We start from the raw sequence: 18368 nt of genomic DNA on the forward strand, positions 1-18368 counted from the left end.
TGTCTTTTTCAGTCCTGGACTGTTCCCCTCACCCCAGGACTGTATCTGTCATTCCTGGGCTTTTTCCCCTCATTCCTGGGCTGTTCCCCTCACTCCTGGACTGTTCCCCTCACTCCTGGACTGTCTCCCTCACTACTGGACTGTCACCCTCACTCCTGGACTGTCTGCCTCACTCCTGGACAGTCTTCCTCACTCCTGGAGATTCCCCTTCACTCCTGGACTGTGCCCCTCATTCCTGGACTGTCACCCTCACTCCTGAACTGTTCCCCTCATTCCTGGACTGTTCCCCTCACTCCTGGACTGTTTCCCTCACTCCTGGACTGTATCTGTCATTCCAGGGCTTTTTCCCCTCATTCCTGGGCTGTTCCCCTCACTCCTGGACTGTTCCCCTAACTCCAGGACTGTTCCCCTCACTCCTGGGCTGTTCCACTCACTCGTGGGTTGTACCCCTCACTCCTGGACGGATCCCTCCCTCCTGGGCTGTTCCCCTCACTGCTAGACTGTTCCCCTCACTCCTGCACTGTTCCGTTAACTCCTGGACTGTGCGCCTCACTCCTGGATTGTTCCCCTCAGTCTTGGACAGTCACCCTCATCCTGGACAGTCACCCTCGTCCTGCACTGTTCCCCTCACTCCTGGACTGTTCCCCTCACTCCTGGACTGATTCCCTCATTCCTGGGCTGTTCCCCTCACTCCTGGACTGTCACCCTCACTACTGGACCGTCTCCCTCTCTCCTGGACTGTCACCCTCACTCCTGGCCAGTCTCCCTCACTCCTGGATATTCACCCTCACTCCTGGACTGTTCGCCTCACTCCTGGACTGTCACCCTCACTACTGGACTGTCTCCCTCTCTCCTGGACTGTCACCCTCACTCCTGGACTGTTCATCTCATTACTGGATTATTCCCCTCCCTCCTGGATTGTTCCCCACACTTCTGGACTGTCACCCTCATTCCTGGACTGTTCCCCTCACCCCTGGACTGTATCTGTCATTCCTGCGCTTTTTCCCCTCATTCCTGGGCTGTTCCCCTCACTACTGGACTGTTCCCCTAACTCCTGGACTGTTCCCCTCACTCCTGGGCTGTTCCACTCATTCCTGGGTTGTGCCCCTCACTCCTGGACGGATCCCTCCCTCCTGGGCTGTTCCCCTCACTGCTAGACTGTTCCCCTCACTCCTGGACTGTCTCCCTCACTACTGGACAGTCTTCCTCACTCCTGGAGATTCCCCCTCACTCCTGGGCAGTGCCCCTCATTCCTGGACTGTTACCCTCACTCCTGCACTGTTCCCCTCATTCCTGGTCTGTTCCCCTTAGTCCTAGACTGTCACCCTCACTCCTGGACTGTCTCCCTCTCTCTTGGACTGTTCCCCTCACTCCTGGACTGTTCCCCTCATTCCTGGACTGTTCCCCTTATTCCTAGACAGTCACCCTCAAACCTGGACTATCTGCCTCACTCCTGGACATTATCCCTCACTCCTGGAATGTCCCCCTCATTCCTGGACCTTCTCCCTCACTCCTGGACTGTTCCCCTCATTCCTGGACTGTCGTCCTCACTCCTGGACTGTTCCCCTTACTCCTGGACTGATCCCCTCACTCCTGGGCTGTTCCCCTCACTCCTGGACTGTCACCCTCACTACTGGACTGTCTCCCTCTCTCCTGGACTGTCACCCTCACTCCTGTACTGTTCATCCCATTCCTGGATTATTCCGCTCCCTCCTGGATTGTTCCCCACACTTCTGGACTGCCACCCTCATTCCTGGACTGTTCCCCTCACCCCTGGAGTGTATCTGTCATTCCTCGGCTTTTTCCCCTCATTCCTGGGCTGTTCCCCTCACTCCTGGACTGTTCCCCTAACTCCTGGACTGTTCCCCTTACTCCTGGACTGTCACCCTCACTCCTGGACTGTCTGCCTCACTCCTGGACATTCTCCCTCACTCCTGGACTGTCCCCCCCATTCCTGGACTTTCACCCTCACTCCAGGACTGTTCCCCTCATTCCTGGACTGTTCCTCTTACTCCTGGACTGATCCCCTTACTCCTGGACTGTCACCCTCACTCCTGGACTGTCTTTCTCAGTCCTGGACTGTCACCCTCACTCCTGGACTGTCTCCCTCACTCCTGGACTGTTCATCTCATTCCTGGATTGTTCCACTCCCTCCTGGATTGTTCCACACACTTCTGGACTGTCACCCTCATTCCTGGACTGTTTGCATCACCCCTGGACTGTATCTGTCATTCCTGGGCTTTTTCCACTCATTGCTGGACTGTCCCCCTCATTCCTGGACTTTCACCCTCACTCCAGGACTGTTCCCCTCATTCCTGGACTGTTCCCCTCACTCCTGGACTGTCACCCTCACTCCTGGACTGTCTTTCTCAGTCCTTGACTGTCACCCTCACTCCTGGACTGACTCCCTTACTCCTGGATATTCACCCTCAATCCTGGACTGTCCACCTCATTCCTGGACAGTCACCCTCACTTCTGGACTGTCACCCTCACTATTGGACTGTCTCCCTCTCTCCTGGACTGTCACCCTCACTCCTGGACTGTCTTTCTCAGTCCTGGACTGTCACCCTCACTCTTGGACTGTCTCCTTCACTTCTGGACAGTCTACCTCAATCCTGGATATTCACCCTCAATCCTGGACTGTCCCTCTCATTCCTGGACAGTCACCCTCACTCCTGGACTGTTCCCCTCACTCCTGGACTGTCACCCTCACACCTGGACTGACTCCCTTACTCCTGGATATTCACCCTCAATCCTGGACTGTCCACCTCATTCCTGGACAGCCACCCTCACTTCTGGACTGTCACCCTCACTTCTGGACTGTCACCCTCACTATTGGACTGTCTCCCTCTCTCCTGGACTGTCACCCTCACTCCTGGACTGTCTTTCTCAGTCCTGGACTGTCACCCTCACTCTTGGACTGTCTCCTTCACTCCTGGACAGTCTACCTCACTCCTGGAAATTCACCCTCAATCCTGGACTGTCCCCCTCATTCCTGGACAGTCACCCTCACTCCTGGCCTGTTCCCCTCACTCCTGGACTGTCACCCTCACACCTGGACTGTTCCCCTCACTCCTGGAATATCACCCTCACTGATGGACTGTCTCCCTCTCTCCTGGACTGTCATCCTCACTCCTGGAGTGTCATCCTCACTCCTGGACTGTCACCCTCACTCCTTGACTGTTACCCGAACTCCTGGACTGTTCCTCTCATTCCTGGAATGTTCCTCTCACTCCTGGACTGTCAACTTCACTCCAAGACTGTTCCCCTCACTCCTGGACTGTCTCCCTCACTACTGGACAGTCTTCCTCACTCCTGGAGATTCTCCCGCACTCCTGGACTGTGCCCCGCATTCCTGGACTGTTACCCTCACTCCTGGACTGGTCCCCTCATTCCTGGACTGTTCCCCTTAGTCCTAGACAGTCACCCTCAAACCTGGACTATCTGCCTCACTCCTGGACATTATCCCTCACTCCTGGAATGTCCCCCTCATTCCTGGACCTTCTCCCTCACTCCTGGACTGTTCCCCTCATTCCTGGACTGTCGTCCTCACTCCTGGACTGTTCCCCTTACTCCTGGACTGATCCCCTCACTCCTGGGCTGTTCCCCTCACTCCTGGTCTGTCACCCTCACTACTGGACTGTCTCCCTCTCTCCTGGACTGTCACCCTCACTCCTGTACTGTTCATCTCATTCCTGGATTATTCCGCTCCCTCCTGGATTGTTCCCCACACTTCTGGACTGCCACCCTCATTCCTGGACTGTTCCCCTCACCCCTGGAGTGTATCTGTCATTCCTGGGCTTTTTCCCCTCATTCCTGGGCTGTTCCCCTCACTCCTGGACTGTTCCCCTAACTCCTGGACTGTTCCCCTTACTCCTGGACTGTCACCCTCACTCCTGGACTGTCTGCCTCACTCCTGGACATTCTCCCTCACTCCTGGACTGTCCCCCTCATTCCTGGACTTTCACCCTCACTCCAGGACTGTTCCCCTCATTCCTGGACTGTTCCTCTTACTCCTGGACTGATCCCCTTACTCCTGGACTGTCACCCTCACTCCTGGACTGTCTTTCTCAGTCCTGGACTGTCACCCTCACTCCTGGACTGTCTCCCTTACTCCTGGATATTCACCCTCAATACTGGACTGTCCACCTCATTCCTGGACAGTCACCCTCACTTCTGGACTGTCTTTTTCAGTCCTGGACTGTTCCCCTCACCCCAGGACTGTATCTGTAATTCCTGGGCTTTTTCCCCTCATTCCTGGGCTGTTCCCCTCACTCCTGGACTGTTCCCCTCACTCCTGGACTGTCTCCCTCACTACTGGACTGTCACCCTCACTCCTGGACTGTCTGCCTCACTCCTGGACAGTCTTCCTCACTCCTGGAGATTCCCCTTCACTCCTGGACTGTGCCCCTCATTCCTGGACTGTCACCCTCACTCCTGGACTGTTCCCCTCATTCCTGGACTGTTCCCCTCACTCCTGGACTGTTTCCCTCACTCCTGGACTGTATCTGTCATTCCAGGGCTTTTTCCCCTCATTCCTGGGCTGTTCCCCTCACTCCTGGACTGTTCCCCTAACTCCAGGACTGTTCCCCTCACTCCTGGGCTGTTCCACTCACTCGTGGGTTGTACCCCTCACTCCTGGACGGATCCCTCCCTCCTGGGCTGTTCCCCTCACTGCTAGACTGTTCCCCTCACTCCTGCACTGTTCCGTTAACTCCTGGACTGTGCGCCTCACTCCTGGATTGTTCCCCTCAGTCTTGGACAGTCACCCTCATCCTGGACAGTCACCCTCGTCCTGCACTGTCACCCTCACTCCTGGACTGTTCCCCTCACTCCTGGACTGATTCCCTCATTCCTGGGCTGTTCCCCTTACTCCTGGACTGTCACCCTCACTACTGGACCGTCTCCCTCTCTCCTGGACTGTCACCCTCACTCCTGGCCAGTCTCCCTCACTCCTGGATATTCACCCTCACTCCTGGACTGTTCGCCTCACTCCTGGACTGTCACCCTCACTACTGGACTGTCTCCCTCTCTCCTGGACTGTCACCCTCACTCCTGGACTGTTCATCTCATTACTGGATTATTCCCCTCCCTCCTGGATTGTTCCCCACACTTCTGGACTGTCACCCTCATTCCTGGACTGTTCCCCTCACCCCTGGACTGTATCTGTCATTCCTGCGCTTTTTCCCCTCATTCCTGGGCTGTTCCCCTCACTACTGGACTGTTCCCCTAACTCCTGGACTGTTCCCCTCACTCCTGGGCTGTTCCACTCATTCCTGGGTTGTGCCCCTCACTCCTGGACGGATCCCTCCCTCCTGGGCTGTTCCCCTCACTGCTAGACTGTTCCCCTCACTCCTGGACTGTCTCCCTCACTACTGGACAGTCTTCCTCACTCCTGGAGATTCCCCCTCACTCCTGGACAGTGCCCCTCATTCCTGGACTGTTACCCTCACTCCTGCACTGTTCCCCTCATTCCTGGTCTGTTCCCCTTAGTCCTAGACTGTCACCCTCACTCCTGGACTCTCTCCCTCTCTCTTGGACTGTTCCCCTCACTCCTGGACTGTTTCCCTCACTGCTGGACTGTCACCCTCATTCCTGGACTGTCTGCCTCACTCCTGGACAGTCTCCCTCACTCCTGGAGATTCTCCCTCACTCCTGGACTGTGCCCCTCATTCCTGGACTGTTACCCTCACTCCTGGACTGTTCCCCTCATTCCTGGACTGTTCCCCTTAGTCCTAGACAGTCACCCTCAAACCTGGACTATCTGCCTCACTCCTGGACATTATCCCTCACTCCTGGAATGTCCCCCTCATTCCTGGACATTCACCCTCACTCCTGGACTGTTCCCCTCATTCCTGGACTGTCGCCCTCACTCCTGGACTGTTCCCCTTACTCCTGGACTGATCCCCTCACTCCTGGGCTGTTCCCCCTACTCCTGGACTGTCACCCTCACTACTGGACTGTCTCCCTCTCTCCTGGACTGTCTCCCTCTCTCTTGGACTGTTCCCCTCACTCCTGGACTGTTTCCCTCACTGCTGGACTGTCAGCCTCATTCCTGGACTGTCTGCCTCTCTCTTGGACTGTTCCCCTCACTCCTGGACTGTTCCCCTCACTCCTGGACTGTCTCCCTCACTACTGGACTGTCACCCTCACTCCTGGACTGTCTTCCTCACTCCTGGACAGTCTTCCTCACTCTTGGAGATTCCCCTTCACTCCTGGACGGTGCCCCTCATTCCTGGACTGTTACCCTCACTCCTGGACTGTTCCCCTCATTCCTGGACTGTTCCCCTCACTCCTGGACTGTTTCCCTCACTCCTGGACAGTCTCCCTCAGTCCTGGAGATTCTCCCTCACTCCTGGACTGTGCCCCTCATTCCTGGACTGTTACCCTCACTCCTGGACTGTTCCCCTCATTCCTGGACTGTTCCCCTTAGTCCTAGACAGTTACCCTCACACCTGGATTATCTGCATCACTCCTGGACATTCTCCCTCACTCCTGGAATGTCCCCTTCATTCCTGGACATTCTCCCTCACTCCTGGACTGTCCCCCTCACTCCTGGACTGTCACCCTCACTCCTGGACTGTCACCTTCACTCCAAGACTGTCACCCTCACTCCTGGACAGTCTCCCTCACTCCTGGACTGTTCATCTCATTCCTGGATTGTTCCACTCCCTCCTGGATTGTTCCACACACTTCTGGTCTGTCACCCTCATTCCTGGACTGTTTGCATCACCCCTGGACTGTATCTGTCATTCCTGGGCTTTTTCCACTCATTGCTGGACTGTCCCCCTCATTCCTGGACTTTCACCCTCACTCCAGGACTGTTCCCCTCATTCCTGGACTGTTCCCCTCACTCCTGGACTGTCACCCTCACTCCTGGACTGTCTTTCTCAGTCCTTGACTGTCACCCTCACTCCTGGACTGACTCCCTTACTCCTGGATATTCACCCTCAATCCTGGACTGTCCACCTCATTCCTGGACAGTCACCCTCACTTCTGGACTGTCACCCTCACTATTGGACTGTCTCCCTCTCTCCTGGACTGTCACCATCACTCCTGGACTGATACCCTCACTCCTGGACTGTTCCCTTCATTCCTGGAATGTTCCCCTCACTCCTGGACTGTCACCCTCCCTCCTGGACTGTCACCCTCACTCCTGGACTGTCTGCCTCACTGCTGGATAGTCCCCCTCACTCCTGGACATTCTCCCTCACTCCTGGACTGTTCCCCTCACTCCTGGACTGCCTCCCTCACTCCTGGACTGTCTACCTCTCTCCTGGACTGTCACCCTCACTCCTGGACTGTCTGCCTCACTCCTGGACAGTCTCCCACACTCCTGAACATTCCCCCTCACTCCTGGACTGTCACGCTCACTCTTGGACTGTCTGTCTCTGTCCTGGACTGTTTCCCTCACTCCTGGACTGTCTCCCTCACTCCTGGACAGTCTCCCTCACTCCTGGATATTCAACCTCACTCCTGGACTGTCCCCCTCATTCCTGGACTGTCACCCTCACTCCTGGACTGTTCCCCTCACTCCTGGACTGTCACCCTCATTACTGGACTGTCTCCCTCACTCCTGGACATTCACTCTCACTCCTGGAATGTCCCCCACATTCCTGGACTGTCACCCTCACTCCGGGTCTGTACCCCTCATTACTGGATTGTTCCCCTCATTCCTGGGCTGTACCCCTCCTTCCTGGACTGTTCCCCTTACTGCTGGACTGTTCCCCTTACTGCTGCACTGTTCCCCTCACTCCTGGAATGTTCCCCTCACTCCTGGACTGTCACCCTCATTACTGGACTGTCTCCCTCACTCCTGGACTGTCCCCCTCATTCCTGGACTGTCCCCCTCACTCCTGGACTGTCACCCTCAATCCTGGACTGTCACCCTCACTCCTGGACTGTCTCCCTCTCTCCTGGACTGTTCCCATCACTCCTGGAATAGTTCCCTCACTCCTGCACTGTCACCCTCACTCCTGGACTGTCTGCCTCACTCCTGGACAGTCTTCCTCACTCCTGGAGATTCTCCCTCACTCCTGGACTGTCCCCCTCATTCCAGGACTGTGACCCTCACTCCTGGACTGTTTCCCTCATTCCTGGACTGTTCCCCTTACTCCTAGACTGTCACCCTCACTCCTAGACTGTCACACTCACTCCTTGACTGTCCCACTCACCCCTGGACTGTTCCCCTCATTCCTGGACTGCTCCCCTTACTCCTGGACTGTTCCCCTCACTCCTGGGCTGTTCCCCTCACACCTGGATTGTCACCTTCACTCCTGGACTGTCATCCTCACTCCTGGACTGTCCCCCTCACTCCTGGAATGTCACTCTCATCCTCAACTGTAACCCTCACTCCTGGACTGTTACCCTCATTCCTGGAATGTTCCCCTCACTCCTGGACTGTCACCCTCACTCCTGAACTGTGCCCCTCACTCCTGGACGGTCCCCCTCACTCCTGAACTGTCCCCTCGCTCCTGGATTCACACTTGGACTGTTCCTCTCACTCATGGACTGTTCCCTTCACTCCTGGATTGTTCCCCTCACTCCTAAACTGTCCCCCTCACTCCTGGGCTGTTTCGCTAACTCCGGACTGTTCCCCTCACTCCTGGATTCTTCCCCTCACTCCTGGACTGTCACCCTCACTCCTGGGCTGTCCTCGAATTCCTGGATTGTTCCCCTCACTCCTGGACTGTTCCCCTCACTCCTGGACTGGCAACCACACTCCTGGACTGTCATCCTCACTCCTGGACTGTCACCATCACTCCTGGACTGTCACCATCACTCCTGGACTGTTACCCTCACTCCTGGACTGTTCCCTTCATTCCTGGAATGTTCCCCTCACTCCTGGACTGTCATCCTCACTCCTGGACTGTCACCATCACTCCTGGACTGTCACCATCACTCCTGGACTGTTACCCTCACTCCTGGACTGTTCCCTTCATTCCTGGAATGTTCCCCTCACTCCTGGACTGTCACCCTCCCTCCTGGACTGTCACCCTCACTCCTGGACTGTCTGCCTCACTCCTGGATAGTCCCCCTCACTCCTGGACATTCTCCCTCACTCCTGGACTGTTCGCCTCACTCCTGGATTGCCTCCCTCACTCCTGGACTGTCTACCTCTCTCCTGGAGTGTCACCCTCACTTCTGGAGTGTCTCTCTCACTCCTGGACAGTCTCCCTCACTCCTGGATATTCAATCCTGGTCTGTCCCCCTCATTCCTGGACTGTCACCCTCACTCCAGGACTGTCTCCCTCACTCCTGGACAGTCTCTCTAACTCCTGGACAATCATCCTCACTCTTGGACTGTCCCCCTCATTCCTGGAATGTCTCCCTCACTCCGGGTCTGTACCGCTCATTACTGGATTGTTCCCCTCATTCTTGGGCTGTACCCCTCATTCCTGGACTGTTCCCCTCACTCCTGGACTGTTCCCCTTACTGCTGCACTGTTCGCCTCACTCCTGGACTGTTCCCCTCCATCCTGGGCTGTCACCCTCACTCCTGGACTGTCACCCTCATCCTGGAATGTCACCCTCACTCCTGGACTGTCACCCTCACTCCTGGACTCTCCCCCTCACTCCTGAACTGTCCCCTCACTCCTGGATTCACTCTTGGACTGTTCCTCTCACTCATGGACTGTTCCCTTCGCTCCTGGATTGTTCCCCTCACACCTAAACTGTCCCCCTCACTCCTGGGCTGTTCCGTTAACACCTGGACAGTTCCTCACACTCCTGGATTCTTCCGCTCACTCCTGGACTGTCACCCTCACTCCTGGACTGTCTGCCTCACTCCTGGAGAGTCTCCCACACTCCTGAACATTCCCCCTCACTCCTGGACTGTCACGCTCACTCCTGGACTGTCTGTCTCAGTCCTGGACTGTTTCCCTCACTCCTGGACTGTCTCCCTCATTCCTGGACAGTCTCGCTCACTCCTGGACATTCACCCACACTCCTGGACATTCACCCTCACTCCTGGACTGTCCCCCTCATTCCAGGACTGTGACCCTCACTCCTGGACTGTTCCCCTCATTCCTGGACTGTTCCCCTTACTCCTAGACTGTCACCCTCACTCCTAGACTGTCACACTCACTCCTTGACTGTCCCCCTCATTCCTGGACTGTCACCCTCACCCCTGGACTGTTCCCCTCATTCCTGGACTGCTCCCCTTACTCCTGGACTGTTCCCCTCACTCCTGGGCTGTTCCCCTCACACCTGGATTGTCACCTTCACTCCTGGACTGTCATCCTCACTCCTGGACTGTCCCCCTCACTCCTGCAATGTCACTCTCATCCTCAACTGTAACCCTCACTCCTGGACTGTTACCCTCATTCCTGGAATGTTCCCCTCACTCCTGGACTGTCACCCTCACTCCTGAACTGTGCCCCTCACTCCTGGACGGTCCCCCTCACTCCTGAACTGTCCCCTCGCTCCTGGATTCACACTTGGACTGTTCCTCTCACTCATGGACTGTTCCCTTCACTCCTGGATTGTTCCCCTCACTCCTAAACTGTCCCCCTCACTCCTGGGCTGTTTCGCTAACTCCGGACAGTTCCCCTCACTCCTGGATTCTTCCCCTCACTCCTGGACTGTCACCCTCACTCCTGGGCTGTCAGTCTCACTCCTGGACTGTCTCCCTCTCTCCTGGACTGTTCCCATCTCTCCTGGACTGTCTTCCTCACTCCTGGACTGTCACCCTCACCCCTGGAATGTCTCCCTCTCTCCTGGCCTCTTCCCATCACTCCTGGAAAATGCCCGTCACTCCTGCACTGTCACCCTCACTCCTGGACTGTCTGCCTCAATCCTGGACAGTCTTCCTCACTCCTGGAGATTCTCCCTCAGTCCGGGACTGCTCCCCTCATTCCTGGACTGTGACGTTCACTCCTGGACTGCTCCCCTCATTCCTGGACTGTTCCCCTTACTCCTAGACTGTCACCCTCACTCCTAGACTGTCACCCTCACTCCTGGACGGTCCCCCTCACCTCTGAACTGTCCCCTCGCTCCTGGATTCACACTTGGACTGTTCCTCTCACTCATGGACTGTTCCCTTCACTCCTGGATTGTTCCCCTCACTCCTAAACTGTCCCCCTCACTCCTGGGCTGTTTCGCTAACTCCGGACTGTTCCCCTCACTCCTGGATTCTTCCCCTCACTCCTGGACTGTCAACCTCACTCCTGGACTGTCACCATCCCTCCTGGACTGTCCCCCTCACTCCTGGACTGTCACCCTCACTCCTGGACTGTTCCCCTCACTCCTGGACTGTCAACCTCACTCCTGGACTGTCATCCTCACTACTGGACTGTCACCATCCCTCCTGGACTGTCCCCCTCACTCCTGGACTGTCACCCTCACTCCTGGACTGCCTGCCTCACTCCTGGATAGTCTCCCTCACTCCTGGACATTCTGCCTCACTCCTGGACTGTCTCCCTCTCTCCTGGACTGTCACCCTCACTCCTGGACTGTTAACCTCACTATTGGACTGTCTCCCACACTCCTGGACAGTCTCCCACACTCCTGGACATTCACACTCACTCCTGGACTGTCACCTTCACTCCTGGACTGTCTCCCTCACTCCTGGACAGTCTCCCTCACTCCTGGACATTCACCCTCACTCCTGGACTGTCCCCCCATTCCTGGAATGTCACCCACACTCCTGGACTGTTCCTCTCACTCCTGAACTCTCCGCCTCAGGCCTGAACTGTCCCCCTCACTCCTGGATGGTCCCCCTCACTCCTGAAATGTCCCCTCCCTCCTGGATTCACTCTTGGACTGTTCCTCTCACTCATGGACTCTTCCCTTCACTCCTGGATTTTTCCCCTCACTCCTAAACTGTCCCCCTCACTGCTGGGATGTTTCGCTAACTCCGGACTGTTCCCCTAACTCCTGGATTCTTCCCCTCACTCCTGGACTGTCATCCTCACTCCTGGGCTGTCCTCGAATTCCTGGATTGTTCCCCTCTCTCCTGGAGAGTCAACCTCACTCCTGGACTGTCATCCTCACTCCTGGACTGTCACCATCACTCCTGGATAGTCTCCCTCACTCCTGGACATTCTCCCTCTATCCTGGACTGTTCCCCTCACTCCTGGACTGTCTCCCTCACTCCTGGACTGTCTCCCTCTCTCCTGGACTGTCACCCTCACTCCTGGACTGTCTTTCTCAATCCTGGACTGTCACCCTCACTTCTGGACTGTCTCTCTCACTCCTGGACAGTCTCCCTCACTCCTGGATATTCACACTCAATCATGGACTGTCCCACTCATTCCTGGACTGTCACCCTCACTCCTGGACTGTTAACCTCACTATTGAACTGTCTCCCTCTCTCCTTCACCGTCACCCTCACTCCTGGACTGTCTTTCTCAGTCCTGGACTGTCACACTCACTTCTGGACTGTCTCTCTCACTCCAGGACAGTCTGTCGCACTCCTGGACAATCACCCTCACTCCTGGACTGTCCCCCTCATTCCTGGACTGTCACCCTCACTCCGGGTCTGTACCCCTCATTACTGGATTGTTCCCCTCATTCCTGGGCTGTTCCCCTCATTCCTGGACTGTTCCCCTCGCTCCTAAACTGTCCCCCTCACTCCTGGGCTGTTTCGCTAACTCCGGACTGTTCCCCTCACTCCTGGATTCTTCCCCTCACTCCCGGACTGTCAACCTCACTCCTGGACTGTCATCCTCACTCCTGGACTGTCACCATCCCTCCTGGACTGTCCCCCTCACTCCTGGACTGTCGCCCTCACTCCTGGACTGTTCCCCTCACTCCTGGACTGTCAACCTCACTCCTGGACTGTCATCCTCACTACTGGACTGTCACCATCCCTCCTGGACTGTCCCCCTCACTCCTGGACTGTCACCCTCACTCCTGGACTGCCTGCCTCACTCCTGGATAGTCTCCCTCACTCCTGGACATTCTGCCTCACTCCTGGACTGTCTCCCTCTCTCCTGGACTGTCACCCTCACTCCTGGACTGTCTCTCTCACTCCTGGACAGGCTCCCTCACTCCTGGATATTCACGCTCAATCCTGGACTGTCCCCCTCATTCCTCGTCTGTCACCCTCACTCCTGGACTGTTAACCTCACTATTGGACTGTCTCCCACACTCCTGGACAGTCTCCCACACTCCTGGACATTCACACTCACTCCTGGACTGTCACCTTCACTCCTCGACTGTCTCCCTCACTCCTGGACAGTCTCCCTCACTCCTGGACATTCACCCTCACTCCTGGACTGTCCCCCCATTCCTGGAATGTCACCCACACTCCTGGACTGTTCCTCTCACTCCTGAACTTTCCGCCTCAGGCCTGAACTGTCCCCCTCACTCCTGGATGGTCCCCCTCACTCCTGAAATGTCCCCTCACTCCTGGATTCACTCTTGGACTGTTCCTCTCACTCATGGACTCTTCCCTTCACTCCTGGATTTTTCCCCTCACTCCTAAACTGTTCCCCTCACTGCTGGGATGTTTCGCTAACTCCGGACTGTTCCCCTAACTCCTGGATTCTTCCCCTCACTCCTGGGCTGGCATCGAATTCCTGGATTGTTCCCCTCTCTCCTGGAGTGTCAACCTCTCTCCTGGACTGTCATCCTCACTCCTGGACTGTCACCATCACTCTTGGATAGTCTCCCTCACTCCTGGACATTCTCCCTCTATCCTGGACTGTTCCCCTCACTCCTGGACTGTCTCCCTCACTCCTGGACTGTCTCCCTCTCTCCTGGACTGTCACCCTCACTCCTGGACTGTCTTTCTCAATCCTGGACTGTCACCCTCACTTCTGGACTGTCTCTCTCACTTCTGGACAGTCTCCCTCACTCCTGGATATTCACGCTCAATCCTGGACTGTCCCACTCATTCCTGGACTGTCACCCTCACTCCTGGACTGATAACCTCACTATTGGACTGTCTCCCTCTCTCCTTCACCGTCACCCTCACTCCTGGACTGTCTTTCTCAGTCCTGGACTGTCACACTCAATTCTGGACTGTCTCTCTCACTCCAGGACAGTCTGTCTCACTCGTGGACAATCATCCTCACTCCTGGACTGTCCCCCTCATTCCTGGACTGTCACCCTCACTCCGGGTCTGTACCCCTCATTCCTGGATTGTTCCCCTCATTCCTGGGCTGTTCCCCTCGTTCCTGGACTGTTCCCCTCACTCCTGGACTGTTCCCCTTACTGCTGGACTGTTCCTCTCACTCCTGGACTGTTCTCCTCACTCCTGGACTGTTCCCCTTACTGCTGGACTGTTCCCCTCCCTCCTGGACTGTTCCACTCCATCCTGGGCTGTCACCCTCACTCCTGGACTGTCACCCTCATCCTGGAATGTCAAGCTCACTCCTGGACTATCACCCTCACTCCTAGACTGTCGCCCTCATCCTAGAATGTCACCCTCACTCCTGGACTGTCACCCTCACTCCTGGACAGTCTGCCTCACTCATGGACATTCTCACTCACTCCTGGACTGTCCCCCTCATTCCTGGACTGTCACCCTCACACCTGGACTGTTCCCCTCATTCCTGGACTGTTCCCCTTACTCCTGGACTGTTCCCCTCACTCCTGGATTGTATCCCTCACTCCTGGACTGTCTCCCTCACTCCTGGACTGTCTCCCTCACTCCTGGACTGTCTTTCTCAGTCCTGGACTGTCTCCATCACTGCTGGACAGTCTCCCTCATTCCTGGATATTCACCCTCACTCCTGGACTGTTCCCTCACTCCTGGACTGTCTGCCTCAATCCTGGACAGTCTCCCACACTCCTGGACATTCCCCCTCACTCCCGGACTGTCACGCTCACTCCTGGACTGTCTGTTTCATTCCTGGACTGTTTCCCTCACTCCTGGACTGTCTCCCTCACTCCTGGACAGTCTCGCTCACTCCTGGACATTCACCCTCACTCCTGGACTGTCCCCCAATTCCTGGAATGTGACCCACACTCCTGGACTATTCCTCTCACTCCTGAACTCTCCCCCTCAGGCCTGAACTGTCCCCCTCACTCCTGGATGGTCCCCCTCACTCCTGAACTGTCCCCTCACTCCTGGATTCACTCTTGGACTGTTCCTCTCACTCATGGACTGTTCCCTTCACTCCTGAATTTTTCCCCTCACTCCTAAACTGTCCCCCTCACTGCTGGGATGTTTCGCTAACTCCGGACAGTTCCCCTAACTCCTGGATTCTTCCCCTCACTTCTGGACTGTCACCCTCACTCCTGGGCTGTCAGTCTCACTCCTGGACTGTCCCCCTCTCTCCTGGACTGTTCCCATCACTCCTGGACTGTCTCCCTCACTCCTGGACTGTCACCCTCAATCCTGGACTGTCACCCTCACTCCTGGACTGTCACCCTCACTCCTGGACTGTCTCCCTCTCTCCTGGACTGTTCCCATCACTCCTGGAATATTCCCCTCACTCCTGCACTGTCACCCTCACTCTTGGACTGTCTGCCTCAATCCTGGACAGACTTCCTCACTCCTGGAGATTCTCCCTCAGTCCTGGACTGTCCCCCTCATTCCTGGACTGTGACGTTCACTCCTGGACTGTACCCCTCATTCCTGGACTGTTCCCCTTACTCCTAGACTGTCACCCTCACTCCTAGACTGTCACCCTCACTCCTGGACGGTCCCCCTCACCTCTGAACTGTCCCCTCGCTCCTGGATTCACACTTGGACTGTTCCTCTCACTCATGGACTGTTCCCTTCACTCCTGGATTGTTCCCCTCACTCCTACACTGTACCCCTCACTCCTGGGCTGTTTCGCTAACTCCGGAGTGTTCCCCTAACTCCTGGATTCTTCCCCTCACTCCTGGACTGTCGCCCTCACTCCTGGGCTGTCACCATCACTCCTGGATAGTCTCCCTCACTCCTGGACATTCTCCCTCTATCCTGGACTGTTCCCCTCACTCCTGGACTGTCTCTCTCACTCCTGGACTGTCTCCCTCTCTCCTGGACTGTCACCCTCACTCCTGGACTGTCTTTCTCAATCCTGGACTGTCACCCTCACTTCTGGACTGTCTCTCTCACTCCTGGACAGTCTCCCTCACTCCTGGATATTCACGCTCAATCCTGGACTGTCCCACTCATTCCTGGACTGTCACCCTCACTCCTGGACTGTTAACCTCACTATTGGACTGTCTCCCTCTCTCCTTCACCGTCACCCTCACTCCTGGACTGTCTTTCTCAGTCCTGGACTGTCACACTCACTTCTGGACTGTCTCTCTCACTCCTGGACAGTCTGTCTCACTCCTGGACAATCACCCTCACTCCTGGACTGTCCCCCTCATTCCTGGACTGTCACCCTCACTCCGGGTCTGTACCCCTCATTCCTGGATTGTTCCCCTCATTCCTGGGCTGTTCCCCTCGTTCCAGGACTGTTCCCCTCACTCCTGGACTGTTCCCCTTACTGCTGGACTGTTCCTCTCACTCCTGGACTGTTCTCCTCACTCCTGGACTGTTCCCCTTACTGCTGGACTGTTCCCCTCCCTCCTGGTCTGTCACCCTCACTCCTGGACTGTCACCCTCATCCTGGAATGTCAAGCTCACTCCTGGACTATCACCCTCACTCCTAGACTGTCGCCCTCATCCTGGAATGTCACCCTCACCCCTGGACTGTCACCCTCACTCCTGGACTGTCTGCCTCACTCATGGACATTCCCACTCACTCCTGGACTGTCCCCCTCATTCCAGGACTGTCACTCTCACACCTGGACTGTTCCCCTCATTCCTGGACATTCACCCTCACTCCTGGACTGTCCCCCCATTCCAGGAATGTCACCCACACTCCTGGACTGTTCCTCTCACTCCTGAACTCTCCCCCTCAGGCCTGAACTGTCCCCCTCACTCCTGGATGGTCCCCCTCACTCCTGGATTCACTCTTGGACTGTTCCTCTCACTCATGGACTGTTCTCTTCACTCCTGGATTTTTCCCCTCACTCCTAAACTGTCCCCCTCACTGCTGGGATGTTTCGCTAACTCCGGACTGTTCCCCTAACTCCTGGATTCTTCCCCTCACTCCTGGACTGTCACCCTCACTCCTGGGCTGTCCTCGAATTCCTGGATTGTTCCCCTCACTCCTGGACTGTTCCCCTCACTCCTGGACTGTCAACCACACTCCTGGACTGATACCCTCACTCCTGGACTGTTCCCTTCATTCCTGGAATGTTCCCCTCACTCCTGGACTGTCACCCTCCCTCCTGGACTGTCACCCTCACTCCTGGACTGTCTGCCTCACTGCTGGATAGTCCCCCTCACTCCTGGACATTCTCCCTCACTCCTGGACTGTTCCCCTCACTCCTGGACTGCCTCCCTCACTCCTGGACTGTCTACCTCTCTCCTGGACTGTCACCCTCACTCCTGGACTGTCTGCCTCACTCCTGGACAGTCTCCCACACTCCTGAACATTCCCCCTCACTCCTGGACTGTCACGCTCACTCTTGGACTGTCTGTCTCTGTCCTGGACTGTTTCCCTCACTCCTGGACTGCCTCCCTCACTCCTGGACAGTCTCCCTCACTCCTGGATATTCAACCTCACTCCTGGACTGTCCCCCTCATTCCTGGACTGTCACCTTCACTCCTGGACTGTTCCCCTCACACCTGGACTGTCACCCTCATTACTGGACTGTCTCCCTCACTCCTGGACATTCACTCTCACTCCTGGAATGTCCCCCACATTCCTGGACTGTCACCCTCACTCCGGGTCTGTACCCCTCATTACTGGATTGTTCCCCTCATTCCTGGGCTGTACCCCTCCTTCCTGGACTGTTCCCCTTACTGCTGCACTGTTCCCCTCACTCCTGGACTGTTCCCCTCCATCCTGGGCTGTCACCCTCATTACTGGACTGTCTCCCTCACTCCTGGACTGTCACCCTCCCTTCTGGACTGTCTCCCTCACTCCTGGACTGTCCCCCTCATTCCTGGACTGTCCCCCTCATTCCTGGACTGTCCCCCTCACTCCTGGACTGTCACCCTCAATCCTGGACTGTCACCCTCACTCCTGGACTGTCTCCCTCTCTCCTGGACTGTTCCCATCACTCCTGGAATATTTCCCTCACTCCTGCACTGTCACCCTCACTCCTGGACTGTCTGCCTCACTCCTGGACAGTCTTCCTCACTCCTGGAGATTCTCCCTCACTCCTGGACTGTCCCCCTCATTCCAGGACTGTGACCCTCACTCCTGGACTGTTCCCCTCATTCCTGGACTGTTCCCCTTACTCCTAGACTGTCACCCTCACTCCTAGACTGTCACACTCACTCCTTGACTGTCCCCCTCATTCCTGGACTGTCACCCTCACCCCTGGACTGTTCCCCTCATTCCTGGACTGCTCCCCTTACTCCTGGACTGTTCCCCTCACTCCTGGGCTGTTCCCCTCACACCTGGATTGTCACCTTCACTCCTG

The sequence above is a fragment of the Carcharodon carcharias genome, chromosome 9 (genome assembly GCF_017639515.1).
Source record: "Carcharodon carcharias isolate sCarCar2 chromosome 9, sCarCar2.pri, whole genome shotgun sequence".
NCBI lineage: Eukaryota > Metazoa > Chordata > Chondrichthyes > Lamniformes > Lamnidae > Carcharodon > Carcharodon carcharias.